This window comes from Dendronephthya gigantea, unplaced genomic scaffold (assembly GCF_004324835.1).
Source record: "Dendronephthya gigantea isolate DGI-Jeju-01 unplaced genomic scaffold, DenGig_1.0 000572F, whole genome shotgun sequence".
Classification (NCBI taxonomy): Eukaryota; Metazoa; Cnidaria; class Anthozoa; order Malacalcyonacea; family Nephtheidae; genus Dendronephthya; species Dendronephthya gigantea.
In genome coordinates this window covers 708-25,000 of record NW_021163582.1, presented here as the reverse complement: position 1 = coordinate 25,000, position 24,293 = coordinate 708, and the positions used below count along the sequence as shown (strand labels likewise).

General features: G+C 41.1%; 1 non-coding gene and 2 pseudogenes across 1 annotated transcript; all 3 read left to right on the top strand.

The window, feature by feature from the left end:
• Positions 1 to 210, top strand: part of LOC114543857 — a 3,370-nt pseudogene extending 3,160 nt beyond the window's left edge.
• An 18,400-nt stretch (positions 211 to 18,610) lies between these two features.
• Positions 18,611 to 18,760, top strand: LOC114543856. The gene has a single exon (XR_003690210.1). It is a non-coding gene; the product is annotated as a 5.8S ribosomal RNA (ribosomal RNA).
• Positions 18,761 to 18,962: 202 nt separating this feature from the next.
• On the top strand, positions 18,963 to 22,314 carry LOC114543855 (annotated as a pseudogene).
• Positions 22,315 to 24,293: the final 1,979 nt, after the last annotated feature.

Genomic DNA, 24,293 nt, shown 5'->3' with positions numbered 1-24,293 from the left:
GTCCTAACCAAGAATTCCAATTGATTTTTTTTTTGTTATCTACAGTTTGAAAACAATATTGCATAACAATAAAAAAAGACAGCAATTTTTAACTTTTTTTCAAACTCCTTTATTTTAACAACAACAAAAAAACGCCCTAAACATACATGCTAATGGAAAGCTGTGAAAATTTAATATTAAATTTCAAGTTCTAATGTTTTAAATGTTTATGCCAATTGCATATAAACCGTGTAATTTTGCCAGTGGCAAATATGTCTCTACCTTTATGTATTTAAAATAACTGGAACTGTTTTTTTCAATGCAGTGAAGTTTTTTTCCTAATGGGTTACACGAACATTGTTGATCCTCTATGATGAAGACTTATTTGCGTGACTTTTTGCCTTTTCCCTCACCTTTGTTTCTTTCCATATTCTTCTTTCTTTTGTTAGAAGAACAATTGCTCGTTGTAGCTTCGTCCTGTTTGGTCTGTTGTTGTTTCTCTTTTACCGAATTTGACTCTTTTGATGTTGACGGCTTTGCGGTGGAAACTTGCTTGTGTACATCTTTCGATTTTTCAGGCTGCTTCTTGGCAGGGGGCGCAGAATCCGAGGAAGAATCCGAGGAGGAATCCGAGGAAGATGATGATATAGCTTGTTTGCTTGGCCTGGCCGCCGTGGATGTCTTTTCCATCTGTTTGAGTTCAGCTAGAAGACTTTTGCGGGGGGAGGATGTCTTGTTCCGCTGACCTGCTGCGAAAGGGAACTTTTCAACACACATTTTGTTAAGCATCTCCTTCAAGGACTTTAGATCTCGGTTGGTTTGAAATGGCATGCATCTTTGGTCTTCTGTTGCCATTCGAGTAGCGTAACCATCTGTGTCTGAAAGAAGATGCTGTGCCACCATAAAGTGTATCGCTGTGGTAAACATGGCACCACCAATTTTGAAGAACTCGGCCATTACTTCATTAAGAGGGGACTCCTCATCATAAAGCATGGTCAGGACTTTCGTGACATCCTCTGAGACGGGCTCTAATTCATTCTTTGAATTTAGGCGTTTTAACGATGGCAGATATGGCGTGATGTCACTGAAAATTTCACCAATAACGAATTTATCAAGGATATTTGTTTGCACCTTTTGTAAGAACTCAATGTTCTCGTGGATGGTGGCACAAAACTCGCTCATGGCAAAATCTGGTCGTATTAGCCATTCGCATGATTTTGGGTTCGTTCTTCTTTGGAGCATATCAGGGTTGGGAGGATCGTTTGCTTCTCCATAGGGTTTTAAGAAGTTGGCAGGAAAGTGATTGAAAAAGCCAACTCCTTTCGCCTTTTCTGGGGTTGCTGGGCTGTATTTTGCAGTTTTCTTGTTCATCTTTAAATTAAAGAAAAAAATGGGAGAATTAGAACTAGAACTAAAAAACTAGGGGAGAATTTGATGTCGAGTGACGATAAACAGCATTTAAAGGGTATTTAAAAATCATTCTATCGGTTTAAAATGTTGTGGCTTTAATGAAGTTAGGAAGTAAATGTCGTTTTTCCGTTTCACCCTAGACATTGCAACATATGCTGTTCATATGACAAGGTATTTCATCAATATCAAACCATATGACAACCTTTGACAATGTTTGCCCCTGTGCTTTGCAAATTGTGGTTGAATATCCTAAACGAATTGGGTAGGCTGTTATTTGGCGATTATCACGTGAGAATGTCACAGGATAAATTGGCACAAGCTTGTTACTAATGCTCAATTTTAGAATGAGTGTCGTATTTTGAATGGTCTGAATAGTCCCGCATTGGCCATTGACAATGTTGTTAAATTTGTCTCTATTTTGTGTTATGGTTACCCTCTGTTCTCTGAAAATTTTCTGTGGCTCGCAATCGTCATCTAATTGAATAATTGCAAGATGTTCCATATTTTTAAATATTACATCAGAGACGAGTTCATTAATCATGTTCGATGCCTTTTTAGTGAATGTTAATATTATGTTTTCTGGATGCAGATTATATACATGTAATATGTCCTCCTTAGTAATTGCATTATTACTTGAGATTATCCTGCCTTGTTGGATATCTTGCAGTAATGACTCAGTTGGACACCAATTGCGAATGTGGTCTAAGAATTTCAAATACTGTTTATCTTCGATACGATGTTGTATTGTCAGATTAAAGTGATAAGCAGATGTTAGAAATCTAACATTTTTGAAAGGATTTTGGACAGCAATAGTGCGGTTGCCATGTTTGGAGAAAGGCTGCTGCTGCTTGTCATCGCCACAGAGGACTAATACTGGTCTGAATATTAATCTCTCTATTGTATTCATTACATGTTGAAAAATTTCATCAGAAATCATAGACAACTCATCGATTATAATCAGATGAAATCGTGATAATGACCAGTTCGTGCTAGGGTTATCATCAGTGTTGACAGGAATTTGGAATGAAGCATGAACGGTATTGCAATCAACCGTATCACTTACACTTGCTCTGTAGACATTTGACAAAAACCCTGTGGGACAGGCGATAAGAATTGCAAAATGCCTCTCAATTAAATAATTAACTGTGGATAATATTGTGTGAGATTTTCCTGAGCCAGGTTTTCCAGTTATTAATACAGGTTTTTGCCACTGAATATTGCTATTACTGCCATAGTCTTCTATTACAGGAAGAGAGTGGTCTATTATCTCAGTATCACTGTCAGAATCTGTGTCCATGTTTTCTTCATGATAGTGAAAGTCATGCTGCTGATAGTATTTTACCCTAGCATTTGCCGCGGCAAATTTATGGTGTTTTATTGCCTCTTGCTGTTCATCAAGCGGGTCAGTATTACTTTCCTAACTATCATTTTGCAATTGAGATCGCTTATGATTTGCATATTTGTTAAAAAAAGCACGTCTTTTAAACTCTGAATATCGATACTATTGTTTCAACAACATTGTCTTACTGCCCTGAGAGCTAAAATGCTCTCGTATAGTCTCTGGCTGCCCCCAAAGCTGCGGGAAGTGATGCAGTGCTGCAGCAAAATACTGGAGCCTTCGCGGGAGGTGATAATGCCTTGGATGATAAACTGTTTCCACTTTTGTGTGTGGTACATTTAAAAATATGTATTGAAAGAAGAATTCAAAATTAAACACTGACATAAGCTTTGTACCAACTAATGTATTGCCATATGTGTACTCCTTAGGCTTAGCCTTTGTGTGATCAACAATGCGTAGCCATTCCAGGATAGTTAAGGACTCATGACATTTGTCACGTTTCCAGTATTTCTGTGCAATTTTATTTTCTAAGACCGTGTCACTTGTGGGAACATAGTATCGTTTAGTCCTGCTAGAGGACCAGGCAATTTTTGTGGAGGACAGAAATAGACACATTTCAGGTTCTGCAGGGGACATGCTTAGTAAATATCTGATTGCTGCTTGTCTCCCTTCCAAATTGTAAGAGTACAGACTATCAATAGTAATTGCATCTTGCCACTTGGAGACGTAAGAAGTGACATATCGTAGCAGCATTCCCACCCCATCTGTTGTTTGAAAATCCATGGAACATTTTAAAGCTGGTAAAATTGTAGCTATGTATGCTCGAAGATTTAGGGCAAACTCTTCAGCCGGATGTTTTAAATGAAGAATTTGTTTGCCATCCTTGGATTGAAAGAATGATTCTTGCAGTTGTAATTGAGACTATGTGAAGGCTTATTTGAACACTGAAGTTTGTGTACTAAGTATGCTAAGTCAGGGTCTGTTCTAGGTATATCAGCACGGAATAAATTGTGCTGTGTTTTTGTTATGTCGTGAAGCCAAACTAATAAATGTAGGTGTGCTGTTCCTCTCTGTTGAAACTCAAAGCGATAAAAGTAAGTCTTGACATTAGTAACTGAACGAATTCTGTTGTAGTTGAAAATGTGTTTGGTCCAGCGATTGTCATTGCTTCCACATAAATAGCCCCTTACGATTTGTTCCAAAACATGTGTTATGTTAATGGTCTCAAAACTTGCAAGTCGTGTTGGACCTAACCCAGTTTTCGATCTAATATCTTCAATCCAGTTAGCAAAAGGAAATGACCACTCAAATGGACTGATAGTAATAAAAACATCAGGCAACCCAAATTGATCAACTGCATCAAGCAAATAACGGTGTTGCCACTGCCAGTATGTCGTTGAAAACGTTTTGATGTCAAGTGCTCGTGCAGGGGAGCATTGAGTACTCGTGCAGTGTTGATTGCACCACTAATGACTCTGAAAAGTGAGCGGTCATATTGGAATTGAAGTAGATCAAAGTGCAGGCCATAATCTACAATCTCGGAGAGCATTTTTTTCATGAATGCGACTTTAGAACTTATCTTCGAGCCTGAAATTACACTTTCACACCAGTGTCTGTATGGATAAAGGTTTGGCCAAAGCGCACATTCAACTCCAACTGTGTTTTGAAAGTTAAAAATATTAAGAGTATTGTCTTCATTGATTAACGTTTGCCTTAAATGGACAAAGTCTGCGTATGATGAATCGTTGCTGGATATTAAAAACCGGTATGCATTCATGCATCTTGTTTTATCTTCATCATTATCTAAATGAGTGATTTTTTCAAGCACTGATTGTTCAGAAATCACTAGTTTGATTGTTCCACTCTTAATTCGATACCCATGTGGTTGACGATTGTATTGGCCACAGTCTAGTTCAAATGGTCTTAGCACATGAATGTCAGACACAGACAAATTTTTTAATGCATCTGGTATTAAGTTATATCTCGGCACTACATATCGAGAATTGTTTCCATTACAATTGCAAATAACTTTGCTTTTTCGTTTTTGCTTGTTAAAAAACGTTGGCCACATTTTACAGTCGAGGATTGAATTGCACTTATTGCAGAAGTCATAAGACAAATTTTTTGCCCAAAGTATAGCATTGGATACATCTTGCACGGCATTATGGCCAGAAGCATTTGTTACAGCAGGCCTGATATCCCAATCATGTACAAATGACTGTTGTCGATGTTGTTCGTTTTGAGCACGTGATGCTATTTCTCTTTCATATTGCTCTATGTTTTGTGTCAGTGCATCATACTTGTAGACAAGATATGTATGTCGTTCATGCTCTGCTGGACAAGGTGTAACATGCATGTTTGATACTGAAGTTGCCATTTCAATAAACCAATGAATTTCAATTACAAATATTTATGTGTTTAGCTGATTCAGAGTATCAATTCGCTGATTGGCAGTAAAGAAACTGTGATATACTTTTAGCATATACCTTTTATATCTGTCATGCACCAGAAACTGTTGTTTGAATTAATGTGCCAACTTACTGTTTATCCCCTTTATATATTGACTTGTACCTTCTTCACAAGAAATTGAAAATGGATTAAAGCCCAAGTTTATCCAAATGTCAGTGTGACGTACTTGACGATTTATCACTAAAAAAACAGAGACGAATTAATAGGGAAAACTTAGATGTATACAGTGACCAATATAGGAAACATTTGTGGTAGATTTTATCATAGACTTTTAGCCAACATTGAAAAAGTTTAAACTGGAGTTTTCGAAAGCCAAGTCGCGAGAGATGAACAAGAATATCGCATATATTTCGGCGCAATAAAACAGGATAAGCGGGAAAAATTAATGTTCTATTTGCCAAAAGATTTGAAGTTATATATTATAATGTGAAATATAAATGCGAGATTTCCGAAATTAATCGGTGAACAAGTAATAAAAATGTAACGTTGATTTCCAAATAGTTAATAAAACCAAATCGCCTCAAAATCGCTTTGTAATTGCAATAGAAATAAAGAGTAAAATGTATGTTTTAAGGCGAGGAAGTCTAATGTAAACAATGCGAAATACGAATTTGAATTTTGCTAAAAAAATGTGTAAAGAAGTAGCCAAAATATAGCGTAGTCTCTTTGCACAAATTATTGAATAAATTCGCTTAAGAATCAGCGTTGTTTTAGCAATAAATACGCAACGAACTGTGTTATAAAGCTGCAATAGCGATATGTCAACAATGCAAAATTAAAGCCGCCGTAAATTTTTTAAAATTTCAGTATCTATATCATGTAATCAGAAAAAAAATGAAATCTTTAAGTACCTGATAACTTTATGAACAATATCGCTCAATTTCAACTCAAAAAGTCTGGAAAATTCTTCTGTAAATTTAATTTTTCTTGAACACGCCTTGGACTGCTTCGCACTAACTGACAGTAAAACAACAACTATTTTGGAGAAGAAGGCCCTTTGTGCAAATTCAAAATGGCGTCCTATAAAATTAAAAAAATTTTTAAATTTGTTTACTAACTATAAAATAATCGTTATTTAGACATTTTGATCAATAAAATTTTAAAAATACCTACGTATATGTTTAGAAGTCAATTGTGTCTATAGCTTTAAAGATTATAGGGTAAATTGACTAAAGTTCAATATTAATCAATGCACTTTAAAATCTTAACAATCTCCGACTGACGGAATCAATCTAACATATTCATTTCTCTTTTCTTATTCGCTTTGTTCCCTTTTTGGGGATTTTCAAGTAGGTAGAGCAAATATTGGCAATTTTAGGTTCCTAAATGAGAGGCCTTATTTTGTGATAATTTTGCGTATATCTATGTATTAATTTTTTTCCCTTAAAATTTGGGATTCAACTGATCAGTCTGAAACGCTTATTACTCCCTTCGTGTTCAATGAGCTACCTTTTTGGAGATTTTCAAGTAGGTAGAGCAAATATTGGCATTTTAGGCTCCTAAATAGGCCTATTTCATGCTAATTTGCGTATATGTATATATGTATTTTTACCCTTAAAATTTGAGATTCAACTGATCAGTCTGAAATGCTCATTTACTCCTTTCTTGTTCAATGAGTTACCTTTTTGGAGATTTTCAAGTAGGTAGAGCAAATATTGGCAATTTTAGGCTCCTAAATAAAGGCCTATTTCGTGCTAATTTTGCGTATATGTATTATGTATTTTTTTCCCCTTAAAATTTGGGATTCAACTGATCAGTCTGAAATGCTCATTACTCCTTTCTTGTTCAATGAGTTACCTTTTTGGAGATTTTCAAGTAGGTAGAGCAAATATTGGCAATTTTAGGCTCCTAAATAAGAGGCCTATTTCGTGCTAATTTTGCGTATATGTATATATGTATTTTTTTACCCTTAAAATTTGAGATTCAACTGATCAGTCTGAAATGCTCATTACTCCTTTCTTGTTCAATGAGTTACCTTTTTGGAGATTTTCAAGTAGGTAGAGCAAATATTGGCAATTTTAGGCTCCTAAATAAGAGGCCTATTTCATGCTAATTTTGCGTATATGTATATATGTATTTTTTACCCTTAAAATTTGAGATTCAACTGATCAGTCTGAAATGCTCATTACTCCTTTCTTGTTCAATGAGTTACCTTTTTGGAGATTTTCAAGTAGGTAGAGCAAATATTGGCAATTTTAGGCTCCTAAATAAAAGGCCTATTTCGTGCTAATTTTGCGTATATGTATATATGTATTTTTTTACCCTTAAAATTTGGGATTCAACTGATCAGTCTGAAATGCTCATTACTCCTTTCTTGTTCAATGAGTTACCTTTTTGGAGATTTTCAAGTAGGTAGAGCAAATATTGGCAATTTTAGGCTCCTAAATAAAAGGCCTATTTCGTGCTAATTTTGCGTATATGTATATATGTATTTTTTTACCCTTAAAATTTGGGATTCAACTGATCAGTCTGAAATGCTCATTACTCCTTTCTTGTTCAATGAGTTACCTTTTTGGAGATTTTCAAGTAGGTAGAGCAAATATTGGCAATTTTAGGCTCCTAAATAAGAGGCCTATTTCATGCTAATTTTGCGTATATGTATATATGTATTTTTTTACCCTTAAAATTTGAGATTCAACTGATCAGTCTGAAATGCTCATTACTCCTTTCTTGTTCAATGAGTTACCTTTTTGGAGATTTTCAAGTAGGTAGAGCAAATATTGGCAATTTTAGGCTCCTAAATAAGAGGCCTATTTCGTGCTAATTTTGCGTATATGTTATATGTATTTTTTTACCCTTAAAATTTGAGATTCAACTGATCAGTCTGAAATGCTCATTACTCCTTTCTTGTTCAATGAGTTACCTTTTTGGAGATTTTCAAGTAGGTAGAGCAAATATTGGCAATTTTAGGCTCCTAAATAAGAGGCCTTTTCATGCTAATTTTGCGTATATGTATATATGTTTTTTACCCTTAAAATTTGAGATTCAACTGATCAGTCTGAAATGCTCATTACTCCTTTCTTGTTCAATGAGTTACCTTTTTGGAGATTTTCAAGTAGGTAGAGCAAATATTGGCAATTTTAGGCTCCTAAATAAAAGGCCTATTTCGTGCTAATTTTGCGTATATGTATATATGTATTTTTTTACCCTTAAAATTTGGGATTCAACTGATCAGTCTGAAATGCTCATTACTCCTTTCTTGTTCAATGAGTTACCTTTTTGGAGATTTTCAAGTAGGTAGAGCAAATATTGGCAATTTTAGGCTCCTAAATAAGAGGCCTATTTCGTGCTAATTTTGCGTATATGTATATATGTATTTTTTTACCCTTAAAATTTGAGATTCAACTGATCAGTCTGAAATGCTCATTACTCCTTTCTTGTTCAATGAGTTACCTTTTTGGAGATTTTCAAGTAGGTAGAGCAAATATTGGCAATTTTAGGCTCCTAAATAAGGGCCTATTTCACGCTAATTTTGCGTATATGTATATATGTATTTTTTTACCCTTAAAATTTGAGATTCAACTGATCAGTCTGAAATGCTCATTACTCCTTTCTTGTTCAATGAGTTACCTTTTTGGAGATTTTCAAGTAGGTAGAGCAAATATTGGCAATTTTAGGCTCCTAAATAAAAGGCCTATTTCGTGCTAATTTTGCGTATATGTATATATGTATTTTTTTACCCTTAAAATTTGGGATTCAACTGATCAGTCTGAAATGCTCATTACTCCTTTCTTGTTCAATGAGTTACCTTTTTGGAGATTTTCAAGTAGGTAGAGCAAATATTGGCAATTTTAGGCTCCTAAATAAAAGGCCTATTTCGTGCTAATTTTGCGTATATGTATATATGTATTTTTTTACCCTTAAAATTTGGGATTCAACTGATCAGTCTGAAATGCTCATTACTCCTTTCTTGTTCAATGAGTTACCTTTTTGGAGATTTTCAAGTAGGTAGAGCAAATATTGGCAATTTTAGGCTCCTAAATAAGAGGCCTATTTCATGCTAATTTTGCGTATATGTATATATGTATTTTTTTACCCTTAAAATTTGAGATTCAACTGATCAGTCTGAAATGCTCATTACTCCTTTCTTGTTCAATGAGTTACCTTTTTGGAGATTTTCAAGTAGGTAGAGCAAATATTGGCAATTTTAGGCTCCTAAATAAGAGGCCTATTTCGTGCTAATTTTGCGTATATGTATATATGTATTTTTTTACCCTTAAAATTTGAGATTCAACTGATCAGTCTGAAATGCTCATTACTCCTTTCTTGTTCAATGAGTTACCTTTTTGGAGATTTTCAAGTAGGTAGAGCAAATATTGGCAATTTTAGGCTCCTAAATAAGAGGCCTATTTCATGCTAATTTTGCGTATATGTTATATGTATTTTTTTACCCTTAAAATTTGAGATTCAACTGATCAGTCTGAAATGCTCATTACTCCTTTCTTGTTCAATGAGTTACCTTTTTGGAGATTTTCAAGTAGGTAGAGCAATATTGGCAATTTTAGGCTCCTAAATAAGAGGCCTATTTCATGCTAATTTTGCGTATATGTATATATGTATTTTTTTACCCTTAAAATTTGAGATTCAACTGATCAGTCTGAAATGCTCATTACTCCTTTCTTGTTCAATGAGTTACCTTTTTGGAGATTTTCAAGTAAGTAGAGCAAATATTGGCAATTTTAGGCTCCTAAATAAAAGGCCTATTTCGTGCTAATTTTGCGTATATGTATATATGTTTTTTTACCCTTAAATTTGGGATTCAACTGATCAGTCTGAAATGCTCATTACTCCTTTCTTGTTCAATGAGTTACCTTTTTGGAGATTTTCAAGTAGGTAGAGCAAATATTGGCAATTTTAGGCTCCTAAATAAAAGGCCTATTTCGTGCTAATTTTGCGTATATGTATATATGTATTTTTTTACCCTTAAAATTTGGGATTCAACTGATCAGTCTGAAATGCTCATTACTCCTTTCTTGTTCAATGAGTTACCTTTTTGGAGATTTTCAAGTAGGTAGAGCAAATATTGGCAATTTTAGGCTCTATAAATAAGGCCTATTTCATGCTAATTTTGCGTATATGTATATATGTATTTTTTTACCCTTAAAATTTGAGATTCAACTGATCAGTCTGAAATGCTCATTACTCCTTTCTTGTTCAATGAGTTACCTTTTTGGAGATTTTCAAGTAGGTAGAGCAAATATTGGCAATTTTAGGCTCCTAAATAAGAGGCCTATTTCGTGCTAATTTTGCGTATATGTATATATGTATTTTTTTACCCTTAAAATTTGAGATTCAACTGATCAGTCTGAAATGCTCATTACTCCTTTCTTGTTCAATGAGTTACCTTTTTGGAGATTTTCAAGTAGGTAGAGCAAATATTGGCAATTTTAGGCTCCTAAATAAGAGGCCTATTTCATGCTAATTTTGCGTATATGTATATATGTATTTTTTTACCCTTAAAATTTGAGATTCAACTGATCAGTCTGAAATGCTCATTACTCCTTTCTTGTTCAATGAGTTACCTTTTTGGAGATTTTCAAGTAGGTAGAGCAAATATTGGCAATTTTAGGCTCCTAAATAAAAGGCCTATTTCGTGCTAATTTTGCGTATATGTATATATGTATTTTTTTACCCTTAAAATTTGGGATTCAACTGATCAGTCTGAAATGCTCATTACTCCTTTCTTGTTCAATGAGTTACCTTTTTAGAGATTTTCAAGCAGGTAGAGGAAATATTGGCAATTTTAGGTTCCTAAATAAGAGGCCTATTTCGCGATAATTTTGCGTGTATGTATGGATGTATTTTTTACCCTTAAAATTTAGGATTCAACTGATCAGTCTGAAATGCTCATTACTCTTTTCCTGTTGAATGAGTTACCTTTTTGGAGATTTTCAAGTAGGTAGAGCAAATATTAGCAATTTTGAGTTCCTAAATAAGAGGCCTTTTTGTTATAATTTTGCATAAATATGGATATATTTTTCCCCCTAAAGTTTAGGATTGAACTGATCAGTTTGAAATGCTTATTACTCCTTTCTTGTTTAATCAATTACCTTTTTAGAGATTTTCAAGTAGGTAGAGCAAATATTGGCAATTTTAGGTTCCTAAATACAGGCCTATTTTCTTATAATTTTGCGTAAATGGATATTTTTTTACCCTTAAAATTTGGGATTCAACTGATCAGTCTGAAATGCTCATTACTCCTTTCTTGTTCACAGAGTTACCTTTTTAGAGATTTTCAAGTAGGTAGAGCAAATACTGGAAATTTTAGGTTGCTAAATAAGAGGCCCATTTTGTTATAATTTTGCGTATATGTATGCATGTATAAATTTCATTTTCTGCAATATCTTCCGATTGATTTAATTAATCGCTTTGAATTTAAGGCACATACTTTCTGTTTCTAAATGAAACAAAACTGCCAAGTTTCATGAAGTTACAAATTAATGTACCTAAAATATGAACATTTGTTACAAAATCCAATATGGCCGCCTATAGTAAAATGTTATTTTCTGCGATATTTTTTGATGGATTTGAACAATCACTTTAAAACTGAGGCACATACTTTCTGTCATCAAATGGAACAAAACTGCCAAGTTTCATAGCCCAGCGATAAAACGGCAATGAAATAGAAAATTCAATTTTTCTTCCGGAATTACTATAGAATTACTATAGAAATTCGATTTTGAAATTGCGATATCTCGAATTCCTGCTCTTGCAATTTCATAAAACTCTTACAGGTTGTCTAGAGTAAGAAGCTCTTTCATATGAAGTACTTTAAACCATATGTTTCAAAAGGTCAGAAAAGGTACTATATATATATATATAGAGATATGAAGTTATATGTAATACATCTTTAAATGTAAAAACAGGTTTAACTCGAAAACATGACATCCAAAGAGATTGTGATTACACTAACGGTAAGTGAAAATAACTGGCTTGTGGCAGCCAAGCGTTCATAGCGACGTTGCTTTTTGATTCTTCGATGTCGGCTCTTCCTATCATTGCGAAGCAGAATTCGCCAAGCGTCGGTTTGTTCACCCGCCAATAGGGAACGTGAGCTGGGTTTAGACCGTCGTGAGACAGGTTAGTTTTACCCTACTGTTGAATGGTTGTTGCAATAGTAATTCTGCTCAGTACGAGAGGAACCGCAGATTCAGACAATTGGCTCATGCACTTGCCTGAAAAGACAATGGTGCGAAGCTACCATCTGTTGGATTATGATTGAACGCCTCTAAATCAGAATCCGTGCTAGAACGCAACGATTCCTTTTCTCTGGACGACTTAAGCGAACACGAATAGAGACGCGATCATTCGCGCCTCCTGCGTCACAACGTGCCCACGGAGCGGACAATGCTCCAAAGCACTACAACGATCAAATCTAAATTTTCCAGAGCTAAATCATTTGCAGACGACTTAAATAACGGGGTATTGTAAGCAGTAGAGTAGCCTTGTTGCTACGATCTGCTGAGATTAAGCCCTTGTTCTACGATTTGTTTTTTTTTTTCCGACACTCACACATCCTCGGAGCAGTCGAACATGTCCGCAAAAAAGCCAACAACTCGAGGTCTCCCGAACATGTTCAGGATAAGGGGGAGCATATCGATGTCTCTCGAACATAACCGGCAGAAGAGGGAAACAACTATAGGTCTCTCGAACATGTTCGGAAAAGTCGCACTTTCGACCCGGACTAAGATGAGAGAAAAACGAGTTCTCTTGAACATGTCCAAAAAGTCGCGATTTAGATCGCTACCAAGAGGCGGAATCGAGGTCTCCCGACATGTTCGACAAAGTGCCCAGTCAACCCGCACTAAGGGGAACAACTCGATGTCTCCCAAACATGTTCGACAAAGTGCCCAGTCAACCCGCACTAAGAGGGGAACAACTCGATGTCTCCCGAACATGTTCGACAAAGTGCCCAGTCAACCCGCACTAAGAGGGGAACAACTCGATGTCTCCCGAACATGTTCGACAAAGTGCCCAGTCAACCCGCACTAAGGGGAACAACTCGATGTCTCCCGAACATGTTCGACAAAGTGCCCAGTCAACCCGCACTAAGAGGGGAACAACTCGATGTCTCCCGAACATGTTCGACAAAGTGCCCAGTCAACCCGCACTAAGAGGGGAACAACTCGATGTCTCCCGAACATGTTCGACAAAGTGCCCAGTCAACCCGCACTAAGAGGGGAACAACTCGAGGTCTCCCGAACATGTTCGACAAAGTGCCCAGTCAACACGCACTAAGAGGGGAACAACTCGAGGTCTCCCGAACATGTTCGACAAAGTGCCCAGTCAACCCGCACTAAGAGGGGAACAACTCGATGTCTCCCGAACATGTTCGACAAAGTGCCCAGTCAACCCGCACTAAGAGGGGAACAACTCGATGTCTCCCGAACATGTTCGACAAAGTGCCCAGTCAACCCGCACTAAGAGGGGAACAACTCGATGTCTCCCGAACATGTTCGACAAAGTGCCCAGTCAACCCGCACTAAGAGGGGAACAACTCGATGTCTCCCGAACATGTTCGACAAAGTGCCCAGTCAACCCGCACTAAGAGGGGAACAACTCGATGTCTCCCGAACATGTTCGACAAAGTGCCCAGTCAACCCGCACTAAGAGGGGAACAACTCGATGTCTCCCGAACATGTTCGACAAAGTGCCCAGTCAACCCGCACTAAGAGGGGAACAACTCGATGTCTCCCGAACATGTTCGACAAAGTGCCCAGTCAACCCGCACTAAGAGGGGAACAACTCGATGTCTCCCGAACATGTTCGACAAAGTGCCCAGTCAACACGCACTAAGAGGGGAACAACTCGAGGTCTCCCGAACATGTTCGACAAAGTGCCCAGTCAACCCGCACTAAGAGGGGAACAACTCGATGTCTCCCAACATGTTCGACAAAGTGCCCAGTCAACCCCACTAAGAGGGGAACAACTCGATGTCTTCCGAACATGTTCGAAAATGCCAGGTCAACCCGCACTAAGAGGGGAACAACTCGATGTCTCCCGAACATGTTCGACAAAGTGCCCAGTCAACCCGCACTAAGAGGGGAACAACTCGATGTCTCCCGAACATGTTCGACAAAGTGCCCAGTCAACCCGCACTAAGAGGGGAACAACTCGATGTCTCCCGAACATGTTCGACAAAGTGCCCAGTCAACCCGCACTAAGAGGGGAACTCGATGTCTCCCGAACATGTTCGACAAAGTGCCCAGTCAACACGCACTAAGAGGGAAACAACTCGATGTCTCCCGAACATGTTCGACAAAGTGCCAGGTCAACCCGCACTAAGAGGGGAACAACTTGATGTCTCCCGAACATGTTCGACAAAGTGCCCAGTCAACACGCACTAAGAGGGGAACAACTCGATGTCTCCCGAACATGTTCGACAAAGTGCCCAGTCAACCCGCACTAAGAGGGGAACAACTCGATGTCTCCCGAACATGTTCGACAAAGTGCCCAGTCAACCCGCACTAAGAGGGGAACAACTCGATGTCTCCCGAACATGTTCGACAAAGTGCCCAGTCAACCCGCACTAAGAGGGGAACAACTCGATGTCTCCCGAACATGTTCGACAAAGTGCCCAGTCAACCCGCACTAAGAGGGGAACAACTCGATGTCTCCCGAACATGTTCGACAAAGTGCCCAGTCAACACGCACTAAGAGAGGAACAACTCGAGGTCTCCTGAACATGTTCGACAAAGTGCCCAGTCAACCCGCACTAAGAGGGGAACAACTCGATGTCTCCCGAACATGTTCGACAAAGTGCCCAGTCAACCCCCACTAAGAGGGGAACAACTCGATGTCTCCCGAACATGTTCGACAAAGTGCCAGGTCAACCCGCACTAAGAGGGGAACAACTCGATGTCTCCCGAACATGTTCGACAAAGTGCCCAGTCAACCCGCACTAAGAGGGGAACAACTCGATGTCTCCCGAACATGTTCGACAAAGTGCCCAGTCAACCCGCACTAAGAGGGGAACAACTCGATGTCTCCCGAACATGTTCGACAAAGTGCCCAGTCAACCCGCACTAAGAGGGGAACAACTCGATGTCTCCCGAACATGTTCGACAAAGTGCCCAGTCAACCCGCACTAAGAGGGGAACAACTCGATGTCTCCCGAACATGTTCGACAAAGTGCCCAGTCAACCCGCACTAAGAGGGGAACAACTCGAGGTCTCCCGAACATGTTCGACAAAGTGCCCAGTCAACACGCACTAAGAGGGGAACAACTCGAGGTCTCCCGAACATGTTCGACAAAGTGCCAGGTCAACCCGCACTGAGGGGAACAACTCGATGTCTCCCGAACATGTTCGACAAAGTGCCCAGTCAACCCCACTAAGAGGGGAACAACTCGATGTCTCCCGAACATGTTCGACAAAGTGCCCAGTCAACCCCACTAGAGGGGAACAACTCGATGTCTCCCGAACATGTTCGACAAAGTGCCCAGTCAACCCCCACTAAGAGGGAACAACTCGATGTCTCCCGAACATGTTCGACAAAGTGCCAGGTCAACCCGCACTAAGAGGGGAACAACTCGAGGTCTCCCGAACATGTTCGACAAAGTGCCCAGTCAACCCCACTAAGAGGGGAACAACTCGATGTCTCCCGAACATGTTCGACAAAGTGCCCAGTCAACCCCACTAAGAGGGGAACAACTCGATGTCTCCCGAACATGTTCGACAAAGTGCCCAGTCAACCCCACTAAGAGGGGAACAACTCGATGTCCCGAACATGTTTGACAAAGTGCCCAGTCAACCCGCACAGGGGAACAACTCGAGGTCTCTCGAACATGTTCGAAAAAGTGCTGATTTTGCTGTGATCGACTTATGCGAAATGGCGACATTTCTGAAGTTAGCTTGCACAGATGTCGATCAAAGAGGATGTTTAGAGAGTTAGTCAAATTTTGGCGGTTTGGTACAAGGTGGTCAGAATCGGTCTTCAAGGAGGATGTTGCAGCGACTGGTGCTCCGGTTTATTTTTACTATATATGAGGGGCAGGTGCTCCGCGAATGAGTGCGAGTGCGAAACAAAACTCGCTCGTCGTGGTGGGATAGGCGGCTGCTCTCGATCGGTTGCTGCCTTTCCTGCGGCCTTCGGGCGAAGAGGCGCTGCGTTCTCTGAAGTTTTGCTTCGAAGAGGCGCGAATGTTGTGCACAATGTCCTTTGGACAAGGTGAACACACAAAGCGAAAGCGCGAGTTCTGCCGTTCCGTTGGTTGTTGCCCAACCAACCGCTCGGTCGTCTCGGCACGCACCGTTCCCAACGCAAACGTTCGGTCGCCCGTCCGTTTTGCGTTGTCGGACGAAAGAGCGCGTTTAAAGACGTGGCAAAGAAACACACAGAATAAAGATGCCCTGTCTAAAACGAACCGAACGCTCTCGACGGCGTTCGTTCGCAAGGGTAGTTAACTGGTTGATCCTGCCAGTATATGCTTGTCTCAAAGATTAAGCCATGCATGTCTAAGTATAGCACTTGTACTGTGAAACTGCGAATGGCTCATTAATCAGTTATCGTTTATTTGATTGTACTCTCTTACTACTTGGATAACCGTAGTAATTCTAGAGCTAATACATGCGAAAGTCCCGACTCTCGCGGAAGGGATGTATTTATTAGATTAAAACCAATGCGGCTTCGCGGCCGCTTACCCACTTGGTGATTCATAGTAACTGTTCGAATCGCATGGCCTTCTTTGTTTCGTGCCGGCGATGTTTCATTCAATTTCTGCCCTATCAACTGTCGATGGTAAGGTAGTGGCTTACCATGGTTGCAACGGGTGACGGAGAATTAGGGTTCGATTCCGGGAGGGGAGCCTGAGAAACGGCTACCACATCCAAGGAAGGCAGCAGGCGCGCAAATTACCAATTCCTGACGTGGGGGTAGTGACAAAAAATAACAATACAGGGCTTTTTTGTAGTCTTGTAATTGGAATGAGTACAATTTAAATCTCTTAACGGACCAATTGGAGGGCAAGTCTGGTGCCAGCCGCCGCGGTAATTCCAGCTCCAATAGCGTATTGTAAAGTTGTTGCAGTTAAAAAGCTCGTAGTTGGATTTCGGGCTCAGCGAGTTTGGTCCGCTGGATTCGTGAGTACTATTTTCGCTAGCCTTCCTCTCGCAGACTTCGCGTGCTCTTAACTGGTGTGCGTTGGATACGTGACGTTTACTTTGAAAAAATTAGGTGTTCAAGCAGGCTTGTGCTTGGATACATAAGCATGGAATAATGGAATAGGACTTTGGTTCTATTTTCCGTTGGTTTCTGGAACCGAAGTAATGATTAATAGGGACAGTTGGGGCTTCGTATTTCGTTGTCAGAGGTGAAATTCTTGGATTTACGAAAGACGAACTAATGCGAAAGCATTTGCCAGAATGTTTTCATTAATCAAGAACGAAAGTTAGAGGATCGAAGACGATCAGATACCGTCCTAGTTCTAACCATAAACGATGCCGACTAGGGATCAGCGAGTGTTATTTGATGACCTCGTTGGCACCTTATGGGAAACCAAGTTTTGGGTTCCGGGGGAGTATGGTTGCAAGCTGAAACTTAAAGGAATTGACGGAAGGGCCCACCAGGAGTGGAGCCTGCGGCTTAATTTGACTCAACACGGGAAAACTCACCAGGTCCAGACATAGTAAGGATTGACAGATTGAGAGCTCTTTCTTGATTCTATGGGTGTGTGGTGCATGGCCGTTCTTAGTTGGTGGAGTGATTTGTCTGGTTAATTCCGTTAACGAACGAGACCTTGACCTGCTAAATAGTCAGACGATTCGCGAATCGCTCTCGACTTCTTAGAGGGACTGTTGCGTGTTAACCAAGTCAGGAAGGCATAACAGGTCTGTGATGCCCTTAGATGTCCTGGGCCGCACGCGCGCTACACTGACGATGGCAACGAGTCGCTCCTTCACCGAAAGGTGTGGGTAATCTTGTGAATCATCGTCGTGCTGGGGATATCATTGTAATTCTTGATCTTGAACGAGGAATTCCTAGTAAGCGCGAGTCATCAGCTCGCGTTGATTACGTCCCTGCCCTTTGTCACACCGCCCGTCGCTACTACCGATTGAATGGTTTAGTGAGGCCTCCGGATTGGCACTGTCAGATGGGCTTCGGCCCATCCGACGGACGTCCAAAAAGTTGGTCAAACTTGATCATTTAGAGGAAGTAAAAGTCGTAACAAGGTTTCCGTAGGTGAACCTGCGGAAGGTCATCAACGTTTCGATCGGCAATCGAACGCGCTGTGAACTTACAAACCACGAGGGAGGTGAGCGCTCGTTCGCTCTTAAATGTTCGGTGGATGGACACTCGATCTCGAAACGCGATGAGCGCTTCATTTCGCCATTGCCCGGCCTCCCCATTTTACTTTTTCAAACACACACGTCGAAGTTTAACTGTGCGTATGTATTTTTCATGCAAATTATATACAACTTTTAACGGTGGATCTCTTGGCTCGTGCATCGATGAAGAACGGCCAGCTGCGATACGTAGTGTGAATTGCAGAATTCAGTGATCATCGAATCTTTGAACGCAAATGGCGCTCTCGGTTATACCGGGAGCATGTCTGTCTGAGTGTTGGTTAACGAAACGCCGAGTCGGTTTCGACTCGATTGGGGCGTCGTGCCGCAGCTCGAAGCGGCGCGTCCCTCGAAGTGCAGCACACGTTGCCGTCGCGACGTTACCGACGCGCGAACGAAGCCTAAACTATTGTATAGCAAGGGAGCTCTTCGTATCGCGCGTGCCGGCCGACGCGCGCAACATATTCCATTGATTCATTCATTAACCTCAGATCAGGCAAGATTACCCGCTGAATTTAAGCATTTACTAAGCGGAGGAAAGAAACTAACAAGGATTCCCCCAGTAATGGCGAATGAAGAGGGAACAGCTCAACTTGAAATCTCCGTTGTGTTGCAGCGGCGAATTGTAGTTTCGAGAAGTACTTTCCCGGCGCAACGAGTCTGCCTAAGTTGCTTGGAACAGCACGTCACAGAGGGTGACAACCCCGTACGTGGCAATGCTCGAGCGCTCGCGATGTGCTTTCGAAGAGTCGGGTTGTTGGGAATGCAGCCCAAAACGGGTGGTAAACTCCATCTAAAGCTAATACAGGCACGAGACGATAGCGAACAGTACCGTGAGGGAAGATGAAAGGACTTTGAAAGAGAGTTAAGAGTACGTGAACCGTTGAAAGGGAAGCGAATGGAGTTAGCAATTCGCCCCGCCAGATTCAGTCGCTCGCGCATCGCGACGGTCGCGCTCTCGATCCGCATGGACGAGGCGCGCTCGGACGCGGTGCGCGGACGGCGCACTTCTGGCGAGCGAGCGTCAGCGTCGGTTGTCGACGGGCGATAAGGTCGCAAGGAAGGTGGACCGGCCTCGCGGCTGGTTGTTAAGACTTGCGCTCGCATAGCTCGTCGGCGACCGTGGTCTGCGGCGCGTGCTCGGCTGGCGACCCGACCGATCGGTCCGGCATGTCGACCGTGGCGGACGGCACGCCTGTGCGCTCGAACCGCTGCCTGTCGATCGTGACGGTGTTCGCACACTACGCGCCTAGGATGCTGACGACCATACGGCTCCATCCGACCCGTCTTGAAACACGGACCAGGAGTCTAACATGTGCGCGAGTCTCCGGGTGATCGAAACCCGTGGGCGCAATGAAAGTAAAGGCCGTCCTCGGACGGTTGAGGTGAGAGCGGCGTTCACATTCGTCGCCGCATCATCGACCGACCTTGTCTGCTCTCAGAGAGGTTTGAGTAAGAGCGTATCTGTTGGGACCCGAAAGATGGTGAACTATGCCTGAATAGGGTGAAGCCAGCGGAAACACTGGTGGAAGCTCGTAGCGATTCTGACGTGCAAATCGATCGTCGAATTTGGGTATAGCGGCGAAGACTAATCGAACCATCTAGTAGCTGGTTCCCTCCGAAGTTTCCCTCAGGATAGCTGGAGTTCATACATGCAGTTTTATCAGGTAAAGCGAATGATTAGAGGTCTTAGGGTCGAAATGACCTTAACCTATTCTCAAACTTTAAATTGGTAAGAAGTCCGACTTGCTCGATTGAAGCCGGACACTCGAATGCGAGCTCTTAGTGGGCCATTTTTGGTAAGCAGAACTGGCGATGCGGGATGAACCGAACGCCGAGTTAAGGTGCCGAAGTCGACGCTCATCAGATCCCACGAAAGGTGTTAGTTGATATTGACAGCAGGACGGTGGCCATGGAGTCGGAATCCGCTAAGGAGTGTGTAACAACTCACCTGCCGAATCAACTAGCCCTGAAATGGATGGCGCTCAAGCGTCGCACCTATACTCGGCCGTCGGGCAAGCGCGCGACGTTCCGACGAGTAGGAGGGCGCGGCGGTCGTGACGCAGCCTTTGGCGCGAGCCAGGGTGAAACGGCCGCCGGTGCAGATCTTGGTGGTAGTAGCAAATATTCAAATGAGAACTTTGAAGACTGAAGTGGAGAAAGGTTCCATGTGAACAGCAGTTGGACATGGGTTAGTCGATCCTAAGAGATAGGGAAATTCCGTTACAAAGCGTCCCATTCGCGGACCGCCTATCGAAAGGGAATCGGGTTAATATTCCCGAACCAGAACAGGGATACTGCCACCTAGTGGCACAGCGGCAACGCAACCGAACTCGGAGACGTCGGCGAGAGCCCCGGGAGAGTTCTCTTTTCTTTTTAACGGGCAACGTTACCCTGAAATCGGTTTAGCCGGAGATAGGGTTTCACGTCCGGTAAGCCCCAACTTCTTTTGGGGTCCGGTGCGCTTTCGACGGCCCTTGAAATCCGAGCGAGTCGTTCATTTTCTTGTCTGGTCGTACTCATAACCGCAGCAGGTTCCAAGGTGGCAGCCTCTAGTTGATAGAACAATGTAGGTAGGGAAGTCGGCAAATAGATCCGTAACTTCGGGAAAAGGATTGGCTCTAAGGGTGGGTCTGTCGGGCTGGGACTTGAAGCGCGAGGACTCGGCGTGGGCTGACGGAGATGCGTGGCTTGCTGCGCGTCGAAGTCGGACTGCGAAGGGACTTCGCGTGGATTGACTCAGCTGTGACCGTCAGGTCGATTCGGCAGGCGATTAACAACCACTTAGAACTGGACGGACAGGGGAATCCACTGTTTAATTAAACAAAGCATTGCGATGGCTGGTGACTGGTGTTGACGCATGTGAATTTCTGCCCAGTGCTCTGAATGTCAAAGTGAAGTAATTCATCCAAGCGCGGGTAAACGGCGGAGTTAACTATGACTCTCTTAAGGTAGCCAATGCCTCGTCATCTAATTAGTGACGCGCATGAATGGATTAACGAGATTCCCACTGTCCCTATCTACTATCTAGCGAAACCACAGCCAGGGAACGGGCTTGGCAGCAACAGCGGGGAAAGAAGACCCTGTTGAGCTTGACTCTAGTCTGACTCTGTGAAAAAACATGAGAGTGTTAGAATAAGTGGGAGGAGCAATCCGCCGGTGAAATACCACTACTCTTATCGTTTTTTTACTTATTCGGTGAAGCGGAGCTGGACCTCAACGTCCACTTTTTAGCATTAAGATCGCTCTTCTGCCGGTCGATCCGAGCCGAAGACACTGTCAGGTTGGGAGTTTGGCTGGGGCGGCACGACTGTCAAATGATAACGCAGGTGTCCTAAGGTGAGCTCAATGAGAACGGAAATCTCATGTAGAGCAAAAGGGCAAAAGCTCACTTGATTTTGATTTTCAGTATGAATACAAACTGTGAAAGCATGGCCTATCGATCCCTTAGTCTTTACGAGTTTTAAGCTAGGGGTGTCAGAAAAGTTACCACAGGGATAACCCCCCCACATGTATTTAACCTGTGTATACACCAATTCCCCACCCTGAAACCCACCCTAAGCCTATGTTTAGGTTTCACCAAAGCTTTCTGACTATGCACCCAAATTGCTTGTTTTTCGTTAACGTTTAATATTTCAAAAACCTCATCCTCTTTGCACTTTTTCGGAACTAAAAGATATTGCTCTCATTACCCAACTTCATTCAGGAAACCGTCGTTTTACGTTATCTTATTTTTAAAAACATCCATAAAATATGCAATTTTCACTAACTTTTTTATTGGACTCGTATTTGAGCATTTTTCACCACCATTATTATTGAGTGTGAAAGATGTGTCATTTATCAATTGAAAAGCTTGAACTTTCGGAATATGAAGAAAGGTCCGCTTCATACACTCTGAAAATTACGTGCAATAGCATGTTGAATTTTGATTACCTTTTTTTGATTCACCTGCAAATAACATTTGTCAAGACAGAACAATCACTGTGAAAATTTTTAACTATTTTGAATTTTGAAAAATACATTGTGTTATTGTTTTCAAATTAGTATGTATGTGTTTTCAAAAAAATACTTCTAATTGATTCTTAAATTTTGTCGGATCCAATAATTGCAACAGAAAATTATAAGTAATGGAAAACAGAACAAAGTTTCAACATTTTATATTTTTTTAAAACCGTAATTGAAAATTAATATTTACAGAATCTCCTTACAATATATAACTCCAATTATTGCAAAATTTTTCAATTATTATTAGATATTGTTCACTCAATATTGTTTCAAAGAAAAAGCACGTTGTTGGGTAAAAAGACCGAAAATAAATTTACAATGGAGAAGGGAATATATATCATTATAAAGATTCACGTCCATACTGAAAATTATTTTTGATCTTTCTTATTCTTGTGCGATTTCTTTTTATTCTTCTTCGTTTTTGTTTCAATGACTTCTTTTTCTGGTTCTTCGCTTTCTTCAGCTGGTAGACATCGCACTTTTTCAGCGACTTCAGGTTGCCTTCGTGGGGAAATCATTTCTTGTTCCTCGCTTGCATCAGACTTTGAATCTATCTCTGCAAACAAACGCTTTTTGCTGGTGCCACTCCTGTTGCTCTGGCTTTTCGCACTGCTATTCACGTAATAAGAGGTCAGCATTCGCTTTAAGGTGGTGATACTTTTCCCTTGTTTGAACTTCTTTTCTTCCTCCGTTGGCGTCACAGGAGAGAATGCCTCGCCGTATTTTTCCGTGTTTCGGACCAAGGTCCTTGCAACAATGATTTGTGTTGCAATCGCGAATAGAGCTGATCCAACTTCAAACGCTTCATCTACGATGTGGTCAATTTCATCGTTGCACAGAAATTTCAACAAGGATTTGATGCTTTCGGATGTGCGTCCTCACCAGCAACCTTCGTGTTAATTAATGGGAGATGTTCTTCAATCAAATGGAATGCTCTCTTAATTCGAGACATAGAGGACGGACGCAACAACACTCCACCGGTTTTGTCTTCTAGTGTCTGTAGACCCTCTTGGATGGTTTCAGCCATCTCGGATGCAGCTACCTTTGGCCGTACCAGCCATTCACAGGACTCTGGTTTTTATTCTTTTCATTACAGTTTCTAAACTTGGAGGATTTTCTTGACGGCCATATGGTCTCAGGAAATTTTTCGGAAACTGGTTTACGTATTGGACAGCTCCTCTTGGCGACGTGTTTTTTCTGAAAGATGACATTCTTGACTCACTTGTTAGACCAGAATCTTGATTTGAACTTGTTATTGCCCCAAAACCATTGCGCTTATATGTCATAAAGTTGTACATAAGGCAAGTGGGAGTTCGGAGTATATATATGACAAATTTGTGCCCTTTGGATGTGGGGCAAATTTTATTTCTATTTGCGAAAATTAGTCCATAGTTAAGCCAAACTGAAAACGGTGAACCTTTAGAACAATCAGAGGACACATTCGTCAATAAAAAAGGAGTTAGGAACACTTAGTGCATGTAATAATGCTCGCGCATGCGCCTGCCGAAAATTTCAGTATTTCAACAAAATAACTATGCAACAATGTTCCCAATTGTATTTTTGCCATATACGCAAAAAATGACATGAACTAAGGGTAGGATTGCAAAGATATCTGAAGGATTAACAGTCAATACAATTGCAATATAGGGTAGTCATTTCAGAACCCATTTCGATAATTTTTCAAACCTTTGAGAATGCTCAATCTTTAAACGAAATAACTATGCAGCAATGTTCCCACTTGTATTTCTGACATGTACATTTGAAAAAGACATGAACTACGGGTAGGATTGCAAAGATATCTGAAGGAT